This window comes from Triticum aestivum, chromosome 7B (assembly GCF_018294505.1).
Source record: "Triticum aestivum cultivar Chinese Spring chromosome 7B, IWGSC CS RefSeq v2.1, whole genome shotgun sequence".
Taxonomy (NCBI): Eukaryota; Viridiplantae; Streptophyta; class Magnoliopsida; order Poales; family Poaceae; genus Triticum; species Triticum aestivum.
In genome coordinates, this window is record NC_057813.1 from 548,638,875 (window position 1) to 548,645,733 (window position 6,859).

Sequence of the window (6,859 nt, forward strand, 5' to 3'; positions counted from 1 at the left end):
TCTCCGAAATCACCCGGAACCTTTCCGGTGTCCGAATATAGTCGTCCAATATATCAATCTTTATGTCTCGACCATTTCGAGACTCCTCGTCATGTCCGTGATTACATCCGGGACTCCGAACAAACTTCGGTACATCATAACTAATAAACTCATAATAAAACTGTCATCGAAACGTTAAGCGTGCGGACCCTACGGGTTCGAGAACTATGTAGACATGACCTAAAACCATTCTCGGTCAATAACCAATAGCGGGACCTGGATGCCCATATTGGTTCCTACATATTCTACAAAGATCTTTATCGGTCAAACCGCATAACAACATACTTTGTTCCCTTTGTCATCGGTATGTTACTTGCCCGAGATTTGATCGTCGGTATCCAATACCTAGTTCAATCTCGTTACCGGCAAGTCTCTTTACTCGTTCCGTAATACGTCATCTCATAACTAACTCATTAGTTACATGCTTACAAGGCTTAGGTGATGAGTATTACCGAGAGGGCCCAGAGATACCTCTCCGACAATCGGAGTGACAAATCCTAATCTCGAATTATGCCAACCCAACATGTACCTTTGGAAACACCTGTAGAGCACCTTTATAATCACCCAGTTACGTTGTGACGTTTGGTAGCACACAAAGTGTTCTTCCGGTAAACGGGGGTTGCAGGAACTTTGTATAAGTCATGAAGAAAGCAATAGCAGTACACTAAACGATCAAGTGCTAGGCTAACAGAATGGGTCATGTCAATCCCATCATTCTTCTAATGATGTGATCCCACTAATCAAATGACAACACATGTCTATGGTTAGGAAACATAACCATCTTTGATTAATGAGCTAGTCAAGTAGAGGCATACTAGTGACTATAGTTTTGTCTATGTATTCACACATGTATCATGTTTCCGGTTAATACAATTCTAGCATGAATAATAAACATTTATCATGATATGAGGAAATAAATAATAACTTTATTATTGCCTCTAGGGCATATTTCCTTCACACACGGGTACCCCGGGATCTCCTAGGACAACACTGGATTCCCCAGGTGTCTGGGCAATCCACTGGTATCCCCAGGGTGCCCCAAACCAATCCACCCAGATGTGTATTAAAGTAGCCACCTTAAGTTAAACCTTAATTAACAATAACTCTCACATCTTTCATGAATTCTCTCAAAACCAATCCACGTCTACGAGCATAGCATAGCAGTATAAGCATAACGTAGTACCATACCCAGGGTTTGAAATAAAGGCAATAGGTGCTACCTCATCAACTACTTCTGAATACCCACATGTTAATCAAATCCTAACCATGCAGTGTTTGAGGATTGAAACTAGTTGTCACATCCCGGGTTCTGGTAATGCCTAGTGCTAGCCTTTGGTGATGAACCATGTTTAATTTTCATAGAAAATTGAAATGGGGATGACAGAAACCCCCAGCACCCCCTTAATCCAACTAGGGTTTACTAAAATCTTTTCCAATGAACCTGAAATGCCCTATGAATTGTTCATCACTAGTCATCAACCCGTGCACCTGCACGGGCTAGTTCGTTTTTTGCAATTAAATATTAAATTTATGTTTATTAAAACCCAGAAAGATATAAATTGGGAGTGGAGTCGATTTATGTTTATTATTATATATAAAATATCACTACTAAAAACATACAACGTAATGTTCCTTTTGAGGTAAAATAACAACAAATGTTACTGATTTGTACTTAAGACGACTTGTGCTAGTGTGGTTGGATCAGTTGTAGACAGCAAAAAGAACATGGAACCTGATGAACACATTGTGTTTTTGATTATGCAACGTTGGCTATTAAATTGATATAATATGTGTAGTTTGACCTAACTTACATAATTTAAATTTGAAATTTGAAATGAAATTCATGTTAGAAATAGGATCAAAGTGTATCTAATGAAAGGTATTGCTGTTTGCAAATATAATCTAATGTCAACGTAAACCTTTGATATAAGATATGATGCATTGTGGAGTGCTGACAGTAGCAAACCACAATCCCAACCTTCATCTCTATACTTTACAGGGAGGGTTGACTCCGTATTTTAGGCACTAAGAAACTTTTGAGATTTTTACGCGACTTAATAGAGACACAAAAGATGACTTATGTCTCTACTTGACTAATGATTCAATACATCTTCAAGCAAAAAATGATGAAGATCACACTACGATGCCCTAACTATGGTAGAAGCTCAAAGGTGTGACAATATTTGGTAATATATAAGCCCCGGCCGCAAGTTTCCTCTTAACATGCAAATAAAAATCATTCACTTCTTGCTTATTTCAGGCTTCAATCTATATTTTCAGTTTTGATAGGATAATCTGTATCCATAGGTACAGTCAAAACTTTCAAAGAATTTGAAAGAGAAACTTGCATCAGTCATATGGAACATACAGCAACCTTCTGTGATACACATCTGCCTCAAGCTGGCAATGGTTCACCGTTGCACTTGTTCGCTTCTGACCAAACAATTAGCATAATATCTGCAATCAAATTACACAGTCTATACAGGTTCTTACAGATCATATAATCTTCAACAAACATCAATGACAACTCTTTTTCTATCAGATAAACAAACTGGACTACCAACCTGACATCTTCATAAAATATTGACTCATTTACATGCAAGTTTCTTTTTGCCATTTTCCAGATGAGCGCAAACTATATTGCTGAAAACTGTCCATGTGGTCGTGATACTTACAACTCTATATGGGACTATTTATGACAGATACATGTACATGATATGTCTGTCTTGATATCTCTTCCGCTCCATATATATTAAGTGGTGACAGGATTGATCAGTTTTCTAACTAACATGAATTAAGAATGTCTAATTGAAATACTGAAACCCGAAAGAAAGAATGTGAGTCAATCGTGGCCTCCTGCTTCACTTGCAACCTACACCAAATATGGATTATTAAGTAACAATAGACAAAACTTCGTATCGGGAAAATATATGGACAAATGATTGATTTTGCAAAGAATCTGATTATGGTAAGAACAATTCAGTGTTCCAAATAAATAAAACTATGCAATGCTCAGTAATGTTTTCTAATACAGTAATATATAATCACCCTCTATAAAAACATATTAGCTTCTGCATCTAAGCATATTTAGAGATTCCAATCATCTATATATGTACGCAGACATTAATTCCTTGTATTCAACATCTGGTATCTAATTATGCATCTATTAATTCATACGTATCCATCAGTTCCATATATGTATTAGCAAGTACAATCAGGATAATAGTAGTATGGGAGTTGGGCAGTAAAAAGTACAGTGTCTGACCTGCTACTAATTAATGGGGATGAACCACGGCCACAATATATCCCTCTTTGTAGGCACGCGTGCCACAGAATATTTCCGGAGGCAGTGACTTTAGAGGGGTGATTTAGCTGGAGAGAGCGTCCGCCCATTGGCACCAAACCTAATTAGGATATCCTGATGCAAATTAATCAATCAAGAAATAGATTAATACACTATTTTCTAGATTAATCCTAGCGGCTATTTGTACTACACATCCTCGATTATACTGTGCTTCCAATGCATGTACAACAACATCTCATGCTTCAGCTATATACCTCGTATCTCTGTAACATCAGGCCGGAGATGGGTTAGAGGGGCATCATCATCATGGAGAGACCAAGAGAATTAGGGATAGCCAGAGATAATCGATCGGATCATACCTTTCCCTAGATGATTCATGACGTACTGATGGTAGGAGTAATATATGTGCGTGCATGAAGATCAGCCCTTCATGGAGCAGCGACGGCATTAGGATTATTTCTTCATAGATCATGTGTGGCGTACTGATGGTAGGAGACAATCGAAGGAGTCCTTTTTTTGGCTGAGGAGTCCTTTTTCACGGCAAGGTGGAAATGGAGGAGTCCTATTATTATTACTTTTTTGGACTGTGGAGTCCTTTTTTGACACGGCAAGGTGGAAATCAAAGGAGTCGTGCGTGCGGTAAGAAGAAGCGCCCAGACTCTTTTGGTATAACCCTTTGATCTGTTTTTCCTTTTTTTTTGAAGAAAAGACTTTTTGACCTGTTTTTTTTAGTAAAGACTCTTTGATCTGTTATTTGATCCTAATCGTTGAATTGAGATCCTAAGGATGTTTTTACATGGTTTTCTAGGATTAACGTGGTAACTCCAATGGTGCCTTCAATTAGTCTCTACCTCTCTACCTAATAATAAAGCAAATTAGTTTTCTGGTCGTACGTCATAAAAAATACCCTCAAAGTTGGCAAGAATTACCCACCAATGCCACCCGTAAGTTAAACTAAAAAACGATTCGCTTTTTTCCAAATTCGCCGTCGTACCAAGTTCTTATATAGAGGTGATACTGCATGTATAATGGAAACTCAGAGATGGCACAGTGGCTCAAGGCTATCAGTCCCACCTCTAACACCAGGGTTTGAATCCCAGGTTGTACTAATTTTCCCCACCATTTTTGTCACGCACCTCCCATCCCCACCCAGTGCGCGTTAATGGGCCGGCCCGCAGGGCGTGACGCCTATTTTTTTTTCTTTTTTTTTTGCATTTCGTCTTTTGTCTTTTTTTCCTCATTTCCTTTTTTCTTGTGTTTTTCCTTCTTTAAATTAATTTGAGATTTCCAAATTTCAAAACATTGCAAATTTTTAAATCATGTTTGAGAAATCATAAAATATTTGTGATTTCAAAAATGTGTGGGACATCATAAAAAATTCGCATTTTTAAAAATATTAGTGATTTTAGAAGAATGTTCGCAAATCATTAAAAAACATAATTTGGAAAAAAATGACAGGAAATAAAACTATGTTCATGATTTTGAAAAAAAACCATGTATTCAAAAAAAATCGTGAATATGACAAAAATGTCCACGAAATTTTAGAAAATGTTGAAAAACTCAAAAAAATTGCAAGTTTGTGGTCGATGAGATTTTTTTAAAAGTTTAAAAGTTTGCCGTGCAATGGCAAGCTCATTGCCTTGGGATTTACCATGTCGACTACATTGCGATCACATGGATATCGCATCTATCATCAGCAAGGGTTGGAAGAAAGATAAGTTGCAACAAGGCGAGTCACTGTGTCAAAATAGAGGATGCTCATATGTCAGGGTATCGAGTCATACTTATTTGGCTAGAGTGTAATTCTTTATCCTCAGGTTCTGCAGATTTCCCCCTCTTCTTGTGATGCACCTCCCTTCCCCCAGTGCGTGTTCATTGGCCGGCACGCAGGGCGTGACTCCCTTATTTTTTAATTTCATCTTTTGTCTTTTTCTTTTATTTTCTCATTTCTTTTTTTGTTTTTTTCCTTCTTTAAATTAATTCGATATTTCCAAATTTCAAAATATTGCAAATTTTTGAAAAACATGTTTGAGAAATCATAAAATGTTTGTGAATTCAGAAATGTGTGGGAAATCATAAAATTTTCGTAGTTTCAATAAATATTAGATTTTACAAAACTGATCGCAAATTATAAAACATGTTCGCAACATCGTGAGTCACTGTGTTAAAATAGAGAACGCTCATATGTCAGGGTATTGAGTCAAACTTATTTGGCTGGCGTGTAAATTTTTTCTCTCTCGTTGCAACGCACGGGCATGTTTGCTAGTAAATATAAGATATAAGATCTTTGCCTTGGTCTAGAACCTCTGAAAAAATGGTGCACAATTTTCTAGGACATCCTAAGGTCACTGGATTAAATCATATGTTATTTGCATTTGGACATTTAAATGCTATAAAATATTTTAAATGTCCAAATAATCATAAACTAAAATGTTTACTGTTGAATATATTCTATACTGTGGGCATGAGCAGTTTCATGATTTTTGAAAGTTCCTAAGCATTTTTAGAAAAGCCACAAACCTACAGAAAGAAAAGAAAAACAGGAAATAAAAAGGAAGGGACTTATCTGGGCCTTACCTGGCTGACCCAGGTCCTGTGCAGCCCAGCTGTGGCCCAGCACTGTAGCTGGCCCAGCCCAGCCGCCCCACCGTCTTCAACCTCCTGCCAGTAGGCAGGAGGGCGTGTGCTCACCGCGCGCGCGCCACCTCCACCCTGCCTAGATGTCCTCCTGTCGCCCTGGACCTCCCCTCGCGTTGCCACGCACCTCCCTCGACCCCCTGTGTCTCTCCCCTCTCTCTCTGGACCCCTCCCCCTTCTCTGCTCGCTTCCGAACGGAGCTCGTCACCGCCGTTCGCCATAGCCGCGGCCACAGCCACCCCCTCGCCCCTCTGACGTGCCCATGAGCTCCGTGCCGTCGTCCTCGTCACCTCCACCGAGCCAAGCAAGCCGGGAAGCACCGCAGCGACGCCATCATCATCATCTACACCGACGGGCACCCGAGATCGCCGTCGTCAATCCGTCGCCTCCGACGCTTCCCCGAGCACGCTGGGCTTCTCTGCGAGTCCTCTGTGAGCTCCTCTCCAATCCCCCATGTTCCCTTCCTCTAGCGCGTCCTCTAACACCAATTCCGCCATGGCCGAAGCTCGCCGCCACCACGCCATGTCGCTGCCATGGCTATAGCCACTGGAGCTTCCACCCGCATACACCACCATGCTCTGAACGACCACACAAGATCGTAGCCGCCCACATCTCCCCCTCTCGTGCACCACAGCCCCAAACCCGCAGCCCACCATGCTCCCGCCGCCGCCTTGCTCGCTGCCGGCGCTGCTCCTGGCCACCCCGCAGCCTCCCGTCCGGTCCTTTGGATGCGGACGAGCAAGAGCTACTCCCCAGTGCCCTTACTGCGCCAAACCACCACCCGTAGCTCAAATTCGAGCCAAGCCGCCGTCGTTTTGGTTGCCGCCGGCAAGGCTCCGGCGACTGCCGTCCTGGCAGTCATTAGCGGCTAATCACGCC

At 40.9% G+C, this 6,859-nt stretch overlaps 1 long non-coding RNA gene across 1 annotated transcript; it reads right to left on the bottom strand.

The window, feature by feature from the left end:
• Positions 1–2,470: 2,470 nt before the first annotated feature.
• LOC123163132 (uncharacterized) lies at positions 2,471–3,868 on the bottom strand. The gene is made up of 4 exons (XR_006481725.1): positions 3,703–3,868; positions 3,598–3,606; positions 3,305–3,457; positions 2,471–2,911 (listed from the first exon to the last, which is right to left on the bottom strand). It is a non-coding gene; the product is annotated as an uncharacterized lncRNA (long non-coding RNA).
• Between the last annotated feature and the right edge of the window lie 2,991 nt (positions 3,869–6,859).